Consider the following 18,926-nt stretch of genomic DNA (forward strand, 5'->3'; position numbering starts at 1 on the left):
CCATATGGAAGGAAAGACATCCTCTCCTCATACCTTCTAATCACTTCTGCTGTGTCACCTCATTTGTACTGTCATGTCTAAATTTAGATTGTAAATTATTCAGGACAGGAAATTTGTCTCTTAATTTATTCTGCCAAGTGCCTTGCACAATTTGAACACTGCAAAATTTGGCTACACTCTAAGACTCTTTGGAAGCTATAACTGAGCAAAGCATAGTTGTTGGCTTGTTGACCGGGGCTATTCCCAGGGCATACATTACTGCAATGCTCCATGAGCTGCATTGGCTTCCACTTCATTGCTGGGTGCAATTCAAAGTGTTGCTTTTGACCTTTAAATCCCAAAGGCTGCACATGAATGGTTTAGAGCCTGCCCATCTCTTCATGTGGTATTACAGCTGTAGAGGTCAATTGAGTTACTTGTAGCTAGGAGCCCTCGGTTTTATATGGAAAGAGTATTTCTAGGAAGGAGCTCTCAGTGAGAGACCCTCAACTGGAGCACACTTCTCCCTTTGGTTTCAGAGCTTGAATTTGTTGACCTTTGTGTCCATTCTCTATTTCCCCAGGGTGTTGAGGGAGGGTGTGCAGGTGGCTGAGGAGAGTGGAAGTGGGCTGAGGTAAGTAAAGTTACTGTTATGTTGGGTTGGATGAGTGGAGGGGATTTAGTGGTTATATGGATCAAATCTGTAATTTTTGGAATATTTGTTTATATTTGTTGTACCAGTGTTTAGATCATGCTGCAAAAGAAACCAACCAAATAAATACATTAAATAAAGTACAATAAATACTGGGGGTAACACATAGTGTAAACCAGGGGTCTCAAACACGCAGCCCGGGTTGATTTTCTGCAGCCCACGAGCCCCTCGCAGCCCCCCGCCCTCCCCCAGTGTTTACCAGAGCGGCAGCCAGACGTGCACCGGGAGCAGGGCATGCTCCCTGCCTGCCTGCCCTGCACAGCTCCGGGAAGAGGCTGGAACGTGAGGAAGGGGGGGCGGAGGGACTGTGTGTGGCTGTTGCTTTAGGCAGCGCCCCAGCAGCTCCCATTGGCCAGGAACGGGGAACCGCGGCCAATGGGAGCTGCTGGAGGCGGTGCCTCAAGCAACAGAAACACACAGCCCCTCCGCCCCCCTTCCCCACATTCCAGCCTCTTGCGGGGCAAGGCAGATAGGCAGGCAGGGAGCGCAGGCAGGGAGCCTGCCCTGCCCCCGGTACACACTGGGCTAGATCCTGCCCCCCGACCCCCTCCTGCAGCCAAACCCCCTGCCCTGAGCCCCCTGTCGCACCCTGCACCCCGACCCCCTGCCATACTCTGCACCCCTCCTGCACCCCAACCCCCTGCCTCACCCCGCACCCTTCCTGCATCCCAACCCACTGCCCTGAGCCCCATGCCACACCCCTCCTGCATCCCAACCTCCTGCCGTACCCTGCACTCTGACCCCTGCCGAGCCTCCTGCTGCACCCTGCACCCCAACCCACTGCCCTAAACCCCCTGCTGCACCCCGCACTCCTCTTGCACCCCAACCCACTGCCCTGAGCCCCCTGCCACACCCCACACTCCTCTTGCACCCTGACCCCTTGCTGTACCCCTCACCCCTCCTGCACCCCACACCCCAACTCCCTGCCCTGAGCCCCCACCATACCCCACACCCCTCCTGCACCCCCTGGGGGCAGGGAGGGGACAGAGTTGGGGTGGGGATTTTGGGAAAGGGGTTGGAATGGGGGCAGGGAAGGGGTGGGAAGAGGCGGGGCAGGGGTGGGGCCTCATGGAAGGAGTGGAGTGGGGGCGGGGCGGAGGGTGGCGGGGGGTGTCAGTAAGGTGGCCCTCGGGCCAATGTACTAGTCCTCATGTGGCCCTCATGGTCATTTGAGTTTGAGACCCCTGGTGTAAACTCTGATCCCTGTGCTTAACACAACTGCAAACCTTCCACACTGCTCCTCCAGTCATCTGAGAATCTCAGTGGCCTCTGATTTTGCCCAGCACTCCCCACACTCAGATGCAGAGAGGACTAGGACCCAGGTGGTGTCACCCCTCCTGCCAGCAATGTGACCTTTAGAAAGAAACTGCAGGGAGGAGCCAGACAGACACTGAACCTGGCAGAGCAGCTGCAAAACAATTTCAGCAGGGTCCCATGGATACTGATAATATTTTCTACAGTTTCGACTTGTCTGTGCTGATTGGCTGTTTGCTACAACCACCTCCCATCGCTTTGCTCACAGTCCCTTCATCTCAGCGTCACTCCCCCTCCGAATTTCCTTCCCCTCCCTCTTACCCCCGCTCTGTCTCTCCCACCCCTGATCCCCTCCCTTCCTTTGTCTTTCTGTTTAGTTTATCCCACCCTATGCTAAATCCAGCCCAAACAATTATAACAACTGTGGAACTAACATGATATTTTCTGCCATCATGTCGATTGCTCTATTACATCCCTTTTCCTTACCCTTCTTCTGTCTTGTCAATTTAGATTGGAGGCTCTTCAGGGGCAGGAACCAGCTACTATTCTGTGTTTGTGCAGTGTCTAGCACAATGGAGCCCATTCTTGGTTAGTCCCTGGCAGGAAAGTGCAGAAGGGGGAACAAGCATGTGCATCCCCCTCCCCCAAGTATTAATTAAAAAAAATATATATATATATTTTTTTCTGCTCCAGCCCCATACCTAGCCCCAGCTGCTGCTCCAGCCCTGGACCCAGTCTCCAGCTGCTGCTCCAGCCCCAGCTGCTGCCCCAACCCCAGCGACTGACCGCTGTTCACTGCCTCAGCCCCAGCCGCTGCTCCAGCCCCAGCCACTGCTCTGGCCCTGGACCTAGCCCCTGGCCGCTACTCTAATGGTCAAATTTAAATTCCAGAGCACACCCTTAGTCCCTAGGCACTTCACCAAATAAACATCATTAATAATAACAACTATGTGATCAGAGTATGTAAACAAGTACAATTCTTGCCTGAAAATGTTCCCCTCAGTTTGAAGCTGTGAACTAATTTTTTTATCCTCCCATAGCTAGATTCCTCTCCACTTACTTTACCTTAAGTTAGTTTAACATATTTATTTGTCATTGTGCTCCATAGCAACCTTTTCATTACAATAAGTCCTCTTCCTATTTTACTTTTCTCTCCTGAACACCAAGTTCAATTCTCCAGATCTCATTGAAATCCATGGCTTGATATAAATGTTCCTTTCTATCCTGCTACTTCTTTGCAAATCAACAATTATCCCTGTGAGAAATCAGTATACCCAGGATATGGAATAGTCTTCTGCATTGGGATTTTTTTTCTATGTAATTGTGAAATCAACTAGATCTTGTATGCTTGTCTGCTACTGTGTTTCCCCTTATTTCCTGTCAGTACTGTCTCATCAGGGCTGCTTGCCAGTGTTTCTCTGTCTTGTTCAGCAACAAATTGAAACAAGCCTAATTTATAGGCTTTAATTCTGATGCTCTACATATAGTTCCCAATCAGTGGTAAAGGGGCTTTCCTTCTTTTTTCCCCGTCTGTGAAACCTCTTTTATAAATGCTTGCCTGGATCTCTCAAAAATCATTTAATGATGATTCAGTCATCTGTAATCTTTAATAAGTTCTCAGCACTGTATGTTGACAGCTTAGAAATTTGAGGAGGCCAAGTATAAGATACGGTGTATGAGTGTTAGAGGGAAAATACTTCTGCAGGGTCAGTTATAGCTCCAAATCAGCAAAAGATTAAGCATAAATATAGTAGTGTCTCAATTTTAGGTATTTGTCCTGAGTGATACAGGAAAGTTGTAAATCAATCCTATCGCCTTTGTTTTTGTTTTGTTACACTTCTAATAACCTGCTGCAAATAAGCTACGACCAGCTGGTGCTGGATATGGTAGGTCCAGAGATGCCCTTGACTCTTTGCTTGTCTGTTTTGATTCTGTCCTGCTCAGTTGTTGCTAGTTACATAACAGTTTTGCTTAACCTGTAATAAACCTCATGTTAATCTGAGGTTGAGGTCAGCTAGGGGCAACATAGCTGTATGTTGTGACACTGGCATCATAAGTCTGATTTCTCTGAGTTCTATTAATCCAGTTCCAAACCCTAAACATGATCCAGAGACTACGCTGGTCCCATTGTTCTTTAACCTCTGTGTAGTGATGGAGTAAAGTCAGCTGATTCTTTTAGATTTTAGCATTCTTTGTGCACTTGCTTCAGGATCATGAGTGGATGGAATAAGCCTGCATGGCTTTGTCCCTGTATCTTGAATGTAGACAGAGATAGAACATGCTCTCCATGGTCTATAGATTTGTATTTCCGGGGGAGGAGGGCATTTTTCAAGGTGACTTGCCAATTCTTTTCTTTGTCAGGCCTTTCTCTTGGTTTCACATACAACTTTATGGACAGAATATTTTTAACTGGGGGCCTAGAGTAAAGTATCTAAGTCCCTATTTAGGTTTCTAAAGAAGAATTAGACCATGTCCTTATTAATACCTACCTCTGATGTAGTGCTCTTCATCACTAGACCTCAAAGCACTTTACAAAGGAGGTCAATATCATCATTACCATTTTACAGCTGGGGAAACTGAGTCACAGACAGATTGAAGTGGCTTGCTCACAGTCACCCAGCAGGCCAGCCAGGACTAGAACTCGGGTCTCCTAAGTCCCACTTCAGTGCTTAGAAAGTAGTAGCACAGTGCATGATGAGAAAGGTGGCTTTCTTGTCATCATAGGGTCACTGTTCCAACCCCTGATGTCTGTGAAGTTCAGTCTTTCTGAAGGGGGTTCCCATGAGAGATAGTGGGGAATTTTTAGACTTTTTTTTTTTTTGGTCAGAATACACTGATTCTTTTAAACAGAAACTGTTTGCAGAGAAGGGTCACTTTTGACGAATCTCCTGGGTTTTGGAAAACAAACAGCAAACAACAACAAACACCCCCCCCCCCCCCCGAATAAAAAACAAAACAAACACAAAAAGGAATGAATTTTGAAACTGTTGAAACATCCCATATTGACTTTTTTTTTAAATGAAATTTCTGGTTTTTCAGGTGGAAATTATGTTTTGTTTTGAAATCTGTTACTTTATAGTAACAAAAACATTTAAAAATCACAATGAAATGTTTCAGAATTATGGAAATGTAATGTTAGATTGACCCAATCAAAAAAAAAATCTGATTTTTGGTTTGCCACATTTTTTCAAAGTTTTGACTTTTTGTCCTGCTCTGGGATGGGAAAAAATTCAAAATCTCAAAAATTCTCAGGAGCAAACCATTCCCCCCACAACTCTATCCCTGATCCACACTACAAACTTATGTGGGTCTACCTGCATTGCTCAGGGGTGTGGAAAATCTACACCTGTGTGACATAGTTATACCGCTCTAACCCCTGGTGTAGACAGTGCTATGTCGACCAGCGAGCTTCTCCAGTCAACATAGCTACTGCCTCTTGGGGAGGTGGAGTACCTAGAAGGGCTACAGTGGCACAGCTGACGGGTGCAGCTGCAGTGTTGTAAGTATAGACAAGTCCCTTGTCTCCATTTCTCTCACTAGAATCTCTTTTCTGCTCTGCAGATCTGCCAGTTTTATTCTTTGCTCCCTGCGAAGTGGTCAGGTGTTAATCGGCATTATCGTATCAGCCATGGAGTGCTCCGTTTTATCTGAATAGGGATGGTGATATTTGCACAGGTGCTCTAGCTGAGCGAATGAATTAATATCTGTTTTCTCTGCCCAATAGGTTTGTTTTCCATCTCCTGTCCGTTAATAAACATTAATGCAAAATCTCCTTTGAACTCACATATACAATTACCTGCCTTGGACGGTGGTCTTTCTCTTCCACTGATGCTGACCTGAAAATAGCTCTTAATGTCCTCGCCTAAGGGCCCAATCCTGCTCCCACTGAAATCATTGGGAGTTTTTCTATTTGCATCCTTGGAGGCAAGATCAGGCCCTGTATTAGCGTATTCCCTTCACTCCCAAAGGTGTTTGCTTTCCTGTGCTTAATTACTAGACAGTAGATCATTCTCCTTCAGTCACAGCGTTAAGATTCCCAAGTTTTCCGTAATTCCATATTTCTCAATAATCTCATTCTTATCAAGTATGATTTCTCAACTGACAATATCCAATCTGTCATAGTCCCCAGGCTTGTACTGTACTTTTCATAGAACTTCAGGTTTCCCAGATCTGAAGCTCAATGCGACACCTCCCAGATTCTCTCTCATCAGTACTATAGTATTTGAGCATCTCCCAAGGATTTAAAATTTTTCAAATATTTTTCTTTCTTATGTTTAAGTAGGATCTTTGTTTCTCTTTTTATCTCTGTGCAGAAATTATTGTGGGAAAGCAACTTCAGAGAAACAAGTTTTGCATTTAGTCTGGGAGGTGGTGAGGTTCATGGTCATTCTTATCTCTCACTCCATAGTTTAGCTCCAGCTCCTGTAAAACTTCTGTTTCCCACACTCATGAGCTCCCCTTATTGGCTGACAGTTTCATGGTTTTAATAGAACATAGCTGTTGTAGGAGGACATGGTGGTGGATGGAGAGACAATCTCTCAGGTAGCTAGGAACAATTAAATGGAAGGTTTTGACTATCAGGAAAGACCTTGAACTGGACTCTGTATTTTATTTGGAGCCAATGCAGCGATAGTCTGACCCAAACCCCATTAAAGTCAATGGAAAGGCTCCCATTTGTTTCAGTGGGCTTTGGATCAAGTTCAGAGTGGAGCACTGGTTTGCTGAGCAAATGGTCTTTTTCAGGGTGTGTGGCTTTGTTCCTAGATGTAAGTCACAGTAATCAAGCCTAAGTAGGGTGACCAGATCACTGACGGGAAATATCGGGACTGGGGGGGGGGGGAAGGGGGGATATCGGGATGTGCGGGGGGGCGGAGCAAAAAAAAGTAAAAAAAAAAAAAAAGCTGTTTTGCAGGTGCCGGCCGCGCCGTGGCTGCTGCCCCTCCCCCCACCAGGGCACATGCGGCACGTCCCGCCACCCCACGGGGAAGGAACCACTGGAGCGAGAGGTGCGGGTGGGGGGAGAGCGGCTCAGGGCCGCGCGAGTGGGCACATAAAGTTTATCGGCTGGGGAGGGGGACCCCAGCCAGCTCCTCGCCCTGCCCTGTAGGGGGGTAGCATCCCCGACCCACGCCAGCATGTCCCGCCGGCCGCTGCAGGCCAGGTAAGGAACCGAATCCCCCCTCCCCCCGGCTCCTCAGCTGAGCGGCATTCCTCCTCCCTCCCAGGCTTGCTACTGAAATACCGGCGCAAGCCTGGAGGGAGGGGGTGGTGGCCGGCTTCCAGTTCCTGCGGCTTGTGAGTACGGGCACCGGGCAGGCAAGGGGGGCTGGCAAGGGGGCTGCTCCCCCAAGAGGGTGACGGGGGGGCTCAGCTGAGGAGCCAGGACAAGGGGGGAGAGGGCAACTTGGCTCCTTACCTGGCCTGTGGCGGCCGGAGCGACATGCTGGCGTGGGGCGGGGAGCCGGCTGGGGTCCCATCCAAGCCGATAAACTTTACATGGCCCCTCCTTGCCCGCCCAGTGCCCCTACTCACCAGCTCCAGGAACTGGAAGCCGGCAACCACCCCCCTCCCTCCAGGCTTGCCACCATTACAGCAGCAAGCCTGGAATGGAGGAGGAGTGCCACATGTATGGGGAAGAGGCGGGGCCAGGGTGGGGATTTGGGGAGGGAGCCAATGGGGGATGGAGGAGGCGGAGTCGGGGGGGGAGCAAGAGCCCTTCCGGGAGGGCAAAATTGCTTGTTGGTCCAGTGTCCCAACCGCACATTGGTCGGGACGTGAGACAAACAAGCAAATATCGGGACAGTCCCAATAAAATCGGGACGTCTGGTCACCCTAAGCCTAAGAGTCACAAATGCATTGGTCACCCTGGCCAGGTCTGTGTCTGTTAAGATGGGATGCAATCTTCTGGCCAGTAGAGAATGGATATGTACATTTTTTGTCACCGTGGCTATTTATACATCAATAGCATAATGGCCCAAAGGACCTAAATGCTACAGCGTGACATAACAATCGGAAGCATACCTCTCCCCCTTTCCAAACCCAAAAGTGGGGTGCAGGGTATGACAAAGAACCAAACTGAAGAACAAAAGTGATTTTGCAGGAAAGCTTAACTGCTGTGTTTTCCCTCAGGTAAATAACTCTTTGTCCTATGAACATTTCTTTATTCTTACCTGCATTCAGCTTTAACTAGCTTCTTTTCATTCAGGTGTTGGATTCAGCTAGGCACTGAGAGAGTATTTGGGGATGGACTATGGTGGTGGTTTCTTCTGACTGCAATGGAAGAGTTTCTGCCTGAGGGTAGAAGTGATCTGACCAGGATAGGATGATGGTTCTTGCGTTTCTGATGTCCAAGCCCCATCCAAAAATTCATTATAGTAACAGCCAGCTGGGGGGCAAATATCACCCAGGAGAAACCAAAATGGAGTGTTTGGGTAGAGGGCTTCGGACTGTCATAACAGATGCTTCATCTATGTGGATATTGAAGTCTACCAAGACAATGGGTCTGATATTGATTCTTAAGAACTTCATCATTGTGTCAGAAAGTATCTTTTACCAGCTTCTCTGGGAAGCCAGTGATATCTTGTGGTTTATAGATTAGCAGGATGTCCAATTCAGTTTTGTCTCTGTGGTCTCATAGATTAAATGGACATATTCAAATCATTTTGATTTTAGTGACATTTTCCTGCGTTTGAGCTGGAAGGAATAAAATGGCTACTCCACCTCCTTCTGCAAGCTGGCTGGATGTAAAGTGGTTGAGCTAGTTGCAGTTTAAAGCAGAAAGTGAAATTTCTAAATTGCTGTTTTCCCCAGGGATTGTGTCTGGTAAACCCTTTGAAAATCAGTGCTTGTAAGTGCTGTTAAGAATTCCATTCAGATACTGTAAGTAGTTTTAGGAATTACATTCATATAATAGAGGAAAATTGAGGAAAATTTTCCAGTATACTAGAAATCCAGCTAATAAATATAAAATAAATGAGTGACCCATCTCTGTTTTTATTGAGGGAGTCCACTGGCATAGAAAAACCATAAGTATGAGCAATGGATTTACACCATACATGAACTACCATTTGCTGCTCCTGCGTCACCCTCCTCCCTCATCCTCTCTCCACCTGTTCTCCTCCCAGCTGCTTCTCTCCATCCTTGTTTTATTCCTGTAACCTCTTAACTCTCAATCCTCATACCATGTGGTTCTCACTTCTCAGCCTAGTGGTTGTCCCCTGACTGGGATAAAATCATCCATTACAAGAATTTTTTTAGCATGGATTGCAGAGTGAGTAACACACTTATCCATGTGTTATTTAGATGACACAGTGCGAGTGTTTCCTGTTCATAAAGTACTATAATAACAATCCCCTGGGATAAACAAACTCTGAGGCAGAAACCTCAGCTTTTGCAGGATTATCCATGATTTTACCACATTCTGGAAGCTGTAATTGGAGCATTTAAATATCCTGAAAAATTGTTTCCTCACAAATAAGAACATAATCATTCCACAATGTCATGGTATATTTATGTGATGTCTGCACCATGGGATGTTTTGTTGTGATGTCACAATGTTGCAGAATGATCCTACAGCACCTGTAGAGCAAACCAAGTCCAAATCCAAGGCGTTTATTACTAAAGCTGATGGAACAATAATAACTGAATGCTTTCGTGTGACACATTTCAAATACAACATCCAGCAAAATGTTTGTCATTAATCATTCATCTCAGTTATTAACCCACGAGATAATTATTGCTGAGCTAACAGGAAGCATCCTAATTGTTATTATACTGAAATGTCTAATTAGTAAATATTTGGTGGAACTAAATGATGATAGGTTAAAAGATGGCATGTTGTGACATGACATGAATAGCTGACTTTGTTATGGGTATAAACACAATTCATTTTAAGGCAGTAGTGAATCAAAGTGAAAATTACCATACAGCATCCCAGAAGTCTGTATTTCTGAAGCCATTCCATTACAGTGTAATTCCTGACAATATCAAACTGAAAAAAATCTCCTTTCCTAGATGCAATGTTGATACAGCTAATGCTTCTAGAGTTCTTAAATGTATAATTGTTTCCATAGTAGTGATAGATAGTACCTATCATCCAGCTCTATTCTTATTACATTACATGTAGAGGATTCACTTACTACCTTATGTCTACAGTGAACAAGGCACCTAAGGAGGAATTGCCTGCTTTCCAAGGGATCTTTCAGTTTCTATTTTGATAAGGTGAAGTCTTTATTTTAAGCACTGAATGACATCAGACCTGAACTAATTCTGGAGACTGATAAGGATTAGTTCCTTGTCTAGTAATCTAACTGGTCTACTAAACCTAAAGATTAACAGTCTTCCTTCCTACCCATAAATGTCCTTATTTTCGATGCATGCAAACTCTTCCCGGTTAAAAGAACAAGCTGATGACAACGTTACCCTGGAGAATATGAATCAGATGATTGAGTTTGCTAGTCTAAATTAATCACTGTAAGGAAATAGTTGCATAAAGAATGCTGTATTTTCTCCATTTGTTCACTGTGTTACCTCTAATAAGATACAGTGATTCCTTACCGTGATATTCAGTCCATGTTTTAAAGATTACAAGCTAACTACAATGGCATATAGGTTAACAAATTAACAATATTTCAATTTACTCTTTAAATTAAAACATGTGAAATGGACAAATGGATCAATTAATCACATCAGAAGTTGTCCCAGGGCATCACATTTCAGTGACCCAGGTGGTTTAACAAATGAATTGGATCATTTAATTGATTCAGCTATGGACTCAAAGATCTCATGTTTCCAGATGGCTTTTTTAAACATTTATGTGGACCCTATTAGATGGTACAAGGTGGATTATTAGCTGGGTGCCTGTTAAAATTCACAAAATATTGCAATCCAAGGGCAGCTTTAAAACCTAGAGCAGGGGTGGGCCAACTTTTTGGCCTGAGGGCACATCTGAATATGGAAATTGTATGGCGGGTCATGAATGCTCACAAAATTGGGGTTGGGGTGTGGGAGGGGATGAGAGCTCTGGCTGGGGGTGCGGGCTCCGGAGTGGGGCCAGAAATGAGGAGTTCAAGGTATGGGAAGGGGCTCCAGGCAGGATGCGGGGTGGGGTGGGTGGGTGGGTGAGGGCTCTGGCTGGGGGTGCGGGCTGGGGATGAGAGGTTTGGGGTGTAGAAAAGTGCTCTGGGCTGGGACCGAGGGGTTCAGAGGGCAAGAGGGGGATTAGGGCTGGGGAAAGGGGTTGGGACACAGGGTGGGGGCAGTGAGGGCTTCAGCTGAGGGTGCAGGCTCTGAGGTGGCACTGGGGATGAGGGTTTTGGGGTGCAGGAGGGTGCGGTGCTCCGGGACTGAGGGGTTTGGAGTGCGAGAGGGGGAATCAGGGCTGGGGCAGGGGGTTGGGGAGCAGCGGGGTGGCTCAGGGGTGCAGGGTCCGGGTGGCGCTAACCTCAAAGTGGCTCCTGGAAGCAGCGGCATGTGTCCCCTCTGGCTCCTACGTGGGTGCGCAGCAAGGTGGCTCTGCTGCGCACTGCCCCGTCCACAGGCACCACCCCTGCAGCTCCCATTGGCTATGGTTCCTGGCCAATGGGAGCTGTGGGGACGATGCTTGGTGCGGGGACAGCTTGTGGCGTGAAGCCCCCTGGCTGCCCCTACATGTAGGATCTGTATTATGCAATATTATGGCTTTTCCAAATATAGAATTTTGACACATTTTTTGTTAAACTGAAGCATTTTAACCTTAAAAAAATTAAGTCTGTCCTTTAAAACATTTCTATAACTATGTAGTAGAAAGACTGTGCCTTGGTGATCTGTTAAGGAACTCATAGACTCACAGGCTTTATGGTCAGAAGGGACCATCATGATCATCTAGTCTAACCTTCTGCACATTGCAGGCCACAGCACCTCACCGACTCCTGATGTAGACCCCTAATCTCTGGCTGAGTTAATGAACTCTCCTGGAACTCCTTTTTCATTGATTAAAAATAGCAATGGAGGAACCTCCAAAGGTTCAGGCCTCATTCCTCAGAAACAGTGAGTTTACATTATATATGAGAAGTTCAAAATATTCCTTACAGTGTTATTTCCTTGCACTTGTCTGTAATTAATTTAATCTGCTATCATGTTAGGTCCCTCTGGAGTTCCTCATAGTCTGCTCCAGTGCTGACTAAATTAAACAATTTTGTAACGTCCACAGATTTTTTTCTACCTGAATGTTCACCCTCTTATCCAGATCATTAGCAAATACATTAAACAGTGTTTCCAGTACAGATCTTTGGGGCACTTAATTGTTAATCTCTTCCCATATGGCAAATTGAATGCTTTATCCTTACTCTTTATTGTCTATCTCTTGGCTAGTTTCTAATCCATGGTAGTTCTTTACCTCTCACCTCATGACTACTAGTTTCTTTAATAGCCTCTTGTAAGGACTTTGTAAAAAGCTTTGTGAAAGTTCAAATAAATTGTGAGCTGGTTTTTCCCCTTGGCTCTTTTTCAGCTTTGCGTTACTATTCACAAGTAGAAAATAAAGGACTCTTATCCGAAGACACCTAATATCTCACCCAGACAGACATATCTAGTATTGTTGGAATGGTGAAGATGTTTATATCTAAGAGGTAATTGTAGAGTTCCCATTATAATAGCATCTAACCACCTCACAATCTGTAACACACACTGATCTCTACAACACTCCTGGAAGGAAAGTGTATTCCCTATAGATATATATAAGGTAGGGAACAGTCAGCGAGACAATATGACCTGTCCAAGGTCAGACAGGGATCCTGTGGCAGAGCAAGAACTTGAACCCTGGTCTGTAGACCCCTTACTTAGTGTTTTAACCTCTGGACCATCCTTCCCATCATCTGTTTTATTATGGTTGAGAAACTCAGATTAGCTTTGCACAGTTCTGTGCAATTTGCAATGCACACAAATAGTATGGCAAGTATCACCAGGGCTGTGATAAATAAAGTGACCCTTTCTACAGAATTTACTGATGAGAAATACTCCAATGATACAGAAGATAATGCTGTCCTTTTTCATTTCAAGGGAGATTCAGACAAGTAGAGGGAGTTTGGCTTTGTTTAGGGTTTAGAATTTTGAGAGGGTTTTATTTTTCTGGGCCCTTTTGATAGATGATGCTGGTGCTTAGGTCTGATTCACAGGGTCATCCATGAGACAGTTCTTATTACTAATGCTCCCACTAAATGCCTTGTTATTCAAAGGTTTCAGGGTAGCAGCCATGTTAGTCTGTATCCTCAAAAAGAACAGGAGTACTTGTGGCACCTTAGAGACTAACAAATTTATTAGAGCATAAGCTTTCGTGGGCTGTAGTGGAGTGGGCTGTAGCCCACGAAAGCTTATGCTCTAATAAATGTGTTAGTCTCTAAGGTGCCGAAGTGGACTGTAGCCCACGAAAGCTTATGATCTAATAAATTTGTTAGTCTCTAAGGTGCCACAAGTACTCCTGTTCTTTTTGTTATTCAAAGGTTCTCATTCACAGTCATTACTATCGACATCACTGTTAAAGTTGATAGGGGTTTGTTGCAGAATTCTTGGGGTCTTGGAAAAAGATACATGCTAACAGCGGATGCTGCGAATTTGTGGCACATCACTGCAATGTGTGGTGCCAGGTGGAGCTTTTACTCTTGTTATTACTCTTGCTGATTTTTGATGGACTATTGCTCCTCAGCATTTGTTTCAGTTATTGGTGTCTTACACCCTCATTCGGTTTTAAGGGAGGACAAGCCGTATCTTTCTCCACAGCCAACCCTACCTCACCATTGCCAATGTTGCCAACTCTAATGGTTGTGTTTCTGTACCATTCCAGGCTCCTCCTGGCACAATTTCCATCTCAGGGACCTCTGGCTGGGTTTATGTTGGAAGCAAACCCTGGGTGAATTTGTCTCCTGATATTTACAAGGCTAAACATGATGTTTACATGCTCCAGTAACATAGCTGAAACCCAGTTTGGTTCCATCTGCACAGGCAAAAGAAACCAGTTTTAGTAGACAGTTAGGATGAGCTTCACCCAACATGCTCCATTTGCCTGTGTGTACAGGCCCACAGCCTAAATCAAAGGAATTCCTTCAGAGTTTTGATTCACTAAGACTACCTCATTATTTATTTAATCCTTTTTTTTTTATTTGTGATAGAGCCAGAGTGGTAAAGCCCAGACTGTTTTAATACTCCTCTCTCTCCTGCACTGTGTGAACTTCAGTAATACACACACACATATGATATCCCCATTAATTATTTGTCCTTATTATTATTTATTGGCAACTAGACTAAAACACAGGCTACATGTCTGAATGGTTCTTCCTTTACACTATACACATTTAAAGGACATTTTCTTTGCAGAATTGGATGCAAAATTTTCCTTAATTATGAGAAGCCTGATCTCCACTCCAGCCTTCCCCACCTGGTCAATAAAAGTTCTTTGAGTTATGGATGTAGAGTCACATTGGGAGCAGTAGATTTTAATCACCCATCTTTGACCAAATGAAACAGTGTGTTCCTAAGCAGGCCAAGAGAGATCTAGGTGCTTGCTTCACTTCCCCACTGGCTCTGTCATGTTTTGCTTGTTAAAGCCTCCCCTCCCCCAAAAAAGAATAAAAATAAAAAAAACAAACAGAGGGAACAGACTAAAAGGGCATGGCCCCTTTAAACGAGGAGGATTATGTCACTCCCAGTTAGACCTGAGTCCCATTGCAAAGGGAAGTATTATAGGATTAGTGAGTCATTTATACTTACTGATAATTGTAAAACATCAGGGTGTTTTCATTTTAATTCAGGGACATTGTTAGGGAGCGGGAGGATGGGGACAGGATTGTCCCTTGTGGTCATCACCCCAGGAAAAGTGTTAGCTAATGACTTATTCAAAGTGAATTAACAGACCAAGGGAATCCTCTGTCCAAGCAGCCGCTTTAGATAACACTATTCACTTGCTGTGATAGCAAATCATTGTGTATAGTTTTGAGTTCTCTCTACCACCTTGCTTTTTATTTCCTCCACCAACCAGCCAAACAAACAAAAACAACAATAGCAATAACACTACAATGATTTTTCCTTCCTCTGATATGGATTATTTAGCCTTGGTGTCCAGAAAGCTGCATTTTAGCTAGATCAAGTTATATGAAAAGGAAAGGCCAAATTCTAAAGCTCATTGAAGTGAATGAGGGTTTTGCCTGAGAACAACCTGATTTGGTCTAAAATTCAACAATGTTGTATTTGTTTTGTAACTTCATCTATTAAGGTGAAGACATGAAGAGCTCAGTTCTATTTTACATTACACCACTCGCTACGGTATATTGTTAGATAACTTAAGTACTCTCTTCCTAGTATTACATCTAAAACAAGCGCTCTGTTTTATGTTTCACAAGCAATTTGACTGCAGAGCAATAGAGTACTAACAATTCTTCAGGACCATGTTTAGTCACTGCCCTACAAGACTCAAAGACAATTTCATAATGCAACCCCTAGTGTGCATAGTGTGGACATAAACTGTTGCTACTGACTTTAAATTTAGCATGATTTAGTGATTTACAGGTACGATTCCCCTTTGAAATTTGACACCAGGTTAGCACAACTTCATGTAGTTCATATGGCTCCATTTGCTCCACCTATAATTAGTTTATCTCTTAAGATGTGTGCTAGCTAATGCCCATTCTCCAATATGTGTCCCTAGGTTTTGTATGTAGTTTCATCTGCACTGCTAAATCATGATAAATAATATGAGAAAATATCACCAGGCCCTGATTAGGGAAAGAGAAGGGGAATATGCAACCTATTATCTAAATTTCCTCACTCTTCACAGTTAATCTGTGTGAACAAACAATGACTCACTAATTGCTTTGCTCATTCGACTGCAAAAGAAGCATGGGGTGGGGGGAGGTCTCACACCATGAGCCTGTTGTGACTGGCCCATACATTTAAGTACCAAGCCATCTGCACCACTGCAGAACATACCCCCTGCCAATGAATCCACGTCCTCATTGTCCTTGCAGCTGGCCTGCCTGCTGTGCTGAAACAGCACTATGAGACAGTGACTGCTCACAAAATGGAGAAGGGATGCAGAAGGAAGCTACTTCAGGACAGGCTTTGCCAGTAAAAAGCTGAGCACCTAAGAGAAACAGAAGAAATAAGGGAGGATGAGCAATTAAAAAAAAGATTAATTTAATGTAATATATTCATTTAAAGTGCCCGTCACACTTATCTCTGGAGTTACAGGCAGAAACATTTCTTAAAATTCTACAAAATTAGTTCAGCAATAGCAAGCTGAATGTTATAGACTCAATAGCAGAGTTCTAAACATAACCCCCCATCTCTCCCAGTAGTTATAATAAACCTCTCAGCAAAAGCCTGAGCAAACAGCCAGGCAGTTCATGTGTCCTGAAGGTCAACAGACTCAGGCTCTGTCAGACTAGGGGAGGAAGAGAATTTGGGACTCAAGAGGCCTCTGCTGAACATGTCTACCCCCAAAACATTCTACTCCAAGGTCCGTATCAGCTAATCTCAACTTTGTGGAGGTGTCAGGAAGACAAACTGTCAACTGTGAAATAATCTCCCTTACAGAGAGCAACTCTCACCAGCATACTTAATGGCCTATAAAGTTCCCATCACACCTTATAAACCCCATTTCTCATGGCTGTGTAATATGACAATTAATGTTTATTCTGGGTATGAGTTAACTGGTTTGGAAAGCCACCAAACCATCACCCAAAGCTGTAAAAAGAACACAGTAGGAAGATACATATATACACAGAGAACATGAAACAATGGGTGTTACCATACACACTATAATGAGGGTGATTAGTTAAGGTGAGCTATTATCAGCAGGAGAGAAAAAAACTGTTTGTAGTGGTAATGAAAATGGCCCATTTCCAGCAGTTGACAAGAAGATGTGAGGAACTGTAGCGGTGGGGGGAGGGAGAAATAAACATGGGGAAATAGTTTTACTTTGTGTAATGGTCCATCCACTCCCAGTCTTTATTTATTGGACACCATTAAATTAGACTTGAATAAAGACTGGGAATGGATGGGCCATTACACAAAGTAAAACTATTTCCCCATGTTTAGTTTCCCCCCTCTACAGTTCCTCACATCTTCTGTCAACTGCTGGAAATGGGCCATTTTCACTATCACTACAAACAGTTTTTTTTCTCTCCTGCTGATAATAGCTCACCTTAACTAACCACCCTCGTATAGTGTGTATGGTAACACCCATTGTTTCATGTTCTGTGTGTGTGTGTGTGTGTGTATGTGTGTGTGTATGTATATATATATATATATATATAATATATCTTCCTACTGTATTTTCCACTGCATGCATCCAATGAAGTGGGCTATAGCCCATGAAAGCTTATGCTCAAATAAATTTGTTAGTCTTTAAGGTGCCACAAGTACTCCTGTTATTTTTGCGGATATAGACTAACACGGCTGCTACTCTGAAACCCAAAGCTGTGTATTGTATAAGGTTTGAAAAAGGTAGGCAAACTTTTGTTTCTTCCTTATTTTTAATTTACACACATCTAGGCGCTTCCATGTTATGTTCACTGACACACCATGAAAAATGGCTGTGTTCTGGATGGACTACAAGCAGGAAGCATTAAAAACCTCTTGACAAGCTGTAAGATTTCCACAAGGGGATCAGATAGCTTGGAGAAGCTCCCAAATTTCTGGGTGTTTATCCAAACAGTCTCAAGCATTTTGAGGGTCGTCTCTCATTAATTCATTCGGTGCTTATATTTGCCGTACAAAGTCTTCGTTAAGTATCAGGGGGTAGCCGTGTTAGTCTGTATCTACAAAAACAACAAGGAGTCTGGTGGCACCTTAAAGACTAACAGATTTATTTGGGCATAAGCTTTCGTGAGTAAAAACCTCACTTCTTCGGATGAGAGCATTATCCTGAAGCCCTAGTCATTCAGGATTTAGTTTATAGCCATCAGCAGCAGGGGCAGGGGGCTGAGACACTTGGTCTATGGCTACACTAGAGAGTTTACAGCAGTGCAGGTGCATCTAGCCGCTCCTCTAAGCTGACAGGAGAGAGCTCTCCCACTGACTTAATCCACCCCCAATGAGCTGCAGGAGCTATGTCGGTGGGAAAAGCTCTCCTGCTGACATAGACCTGTGCACTCTGGTGCTTAATCTGGCGTAATTTATGTTGCTCAGCGGGATGGCTTATTCACACCCAAATGACATAAATTATACCGACATAAGTGGTAGTGTAGACGTAGCCTTGGGGATGGTTTTATACTGTGCTGAAATTCCTAGGCACCAGTGGGATGGGTTAAAGACAAAGATACAAACTGAATTTCCTGATTTCTGGGTTTAAGCCAAACAATTAACATCACTGAAACATAAGGGGAAGCAAGAGAGAAGTTTTCATGTGAAGACTTTAAAGGTGAAAGGGATAATTAAGCTGTGTGTGGTACTCGATATTTGTAGTGTATAAAGCCACACAGCTATTCATATTCGCTTGAACTTGTCAGGTTAGTGGAGTCTTTATTTTCATTATCATCATTATTATTATTTAATATTGCTGCTCTAGCAAGTTGGGCATTCAGTTTATAACTCACTGGCAAAGGGCTATGAATGAACTCTGAGATTCAGCGACTCAGCAACACCGCAGAAAGGACTTCAGGGTCAAAGCAATCAACTACTGTAGTCATAAAAGCATTACACTAAAATAGCACTGCAGCATCCAAAAGAGGTACAAGAAAAATTGGAGAACACAGAAGTAATGACTACATATTTTGGGGATGGAAGCTAGAATGCAATTTTCTGATGATGTCAGGACTATTCTGTTCTCTTTGTCACTCAGTGGTGATGTCAGACTCAGACATGATCTGGAATAATATGAACTAGCATCACAGTTATAATTATTAGTAGGTGAAGCTCAAAAGGCTGGAGATTTATTCCAGGTAAGTACCCTACAAACGTTTGGATACTTATCCAAATCTTATTTCACGCATCTGAACATCCTGAACTCCGC

The 18,926-nt window shown here is 44.1% G+C and overlaps 1 long non-coding RNA gene across 1 annotated transcript in view; it reads left to right on the plus strand.

Annotated features, from left to right (window-relative positions):
- The first annotated feature begins 390 nt into the window (after window positions 1-390).
- The window catches only part of LOC135982359 (uncharacterized), a 134,937-nt gene continuing 116,401 nt past the window's right edge, over window positions 391-18,926 (plus strand). The window contains exon 1 of the long non-coding RNA XR_010599671.1: window positions 391-613. This is a non-coding gene — a long non-coding RNA (uncharacterized LOC135982359). The remainder of the gene's footprint in view (window positions 614-18,926) is intronic.

The sequence above is a fragment of the Chrysemys picta genome, chromosome 3 (genome assembly GCF_011386835.1).
Source record: "Chrysemys picta bellii isolate R12L10 chromosome 3, ASM1138683v2, whole genome shotgun sequence".
Taxonomy (NCBI): Eukaryota; Metazoa; Chordata; order Testudines; family Emydidae; genus Chrysemys; species Chrysemys picta.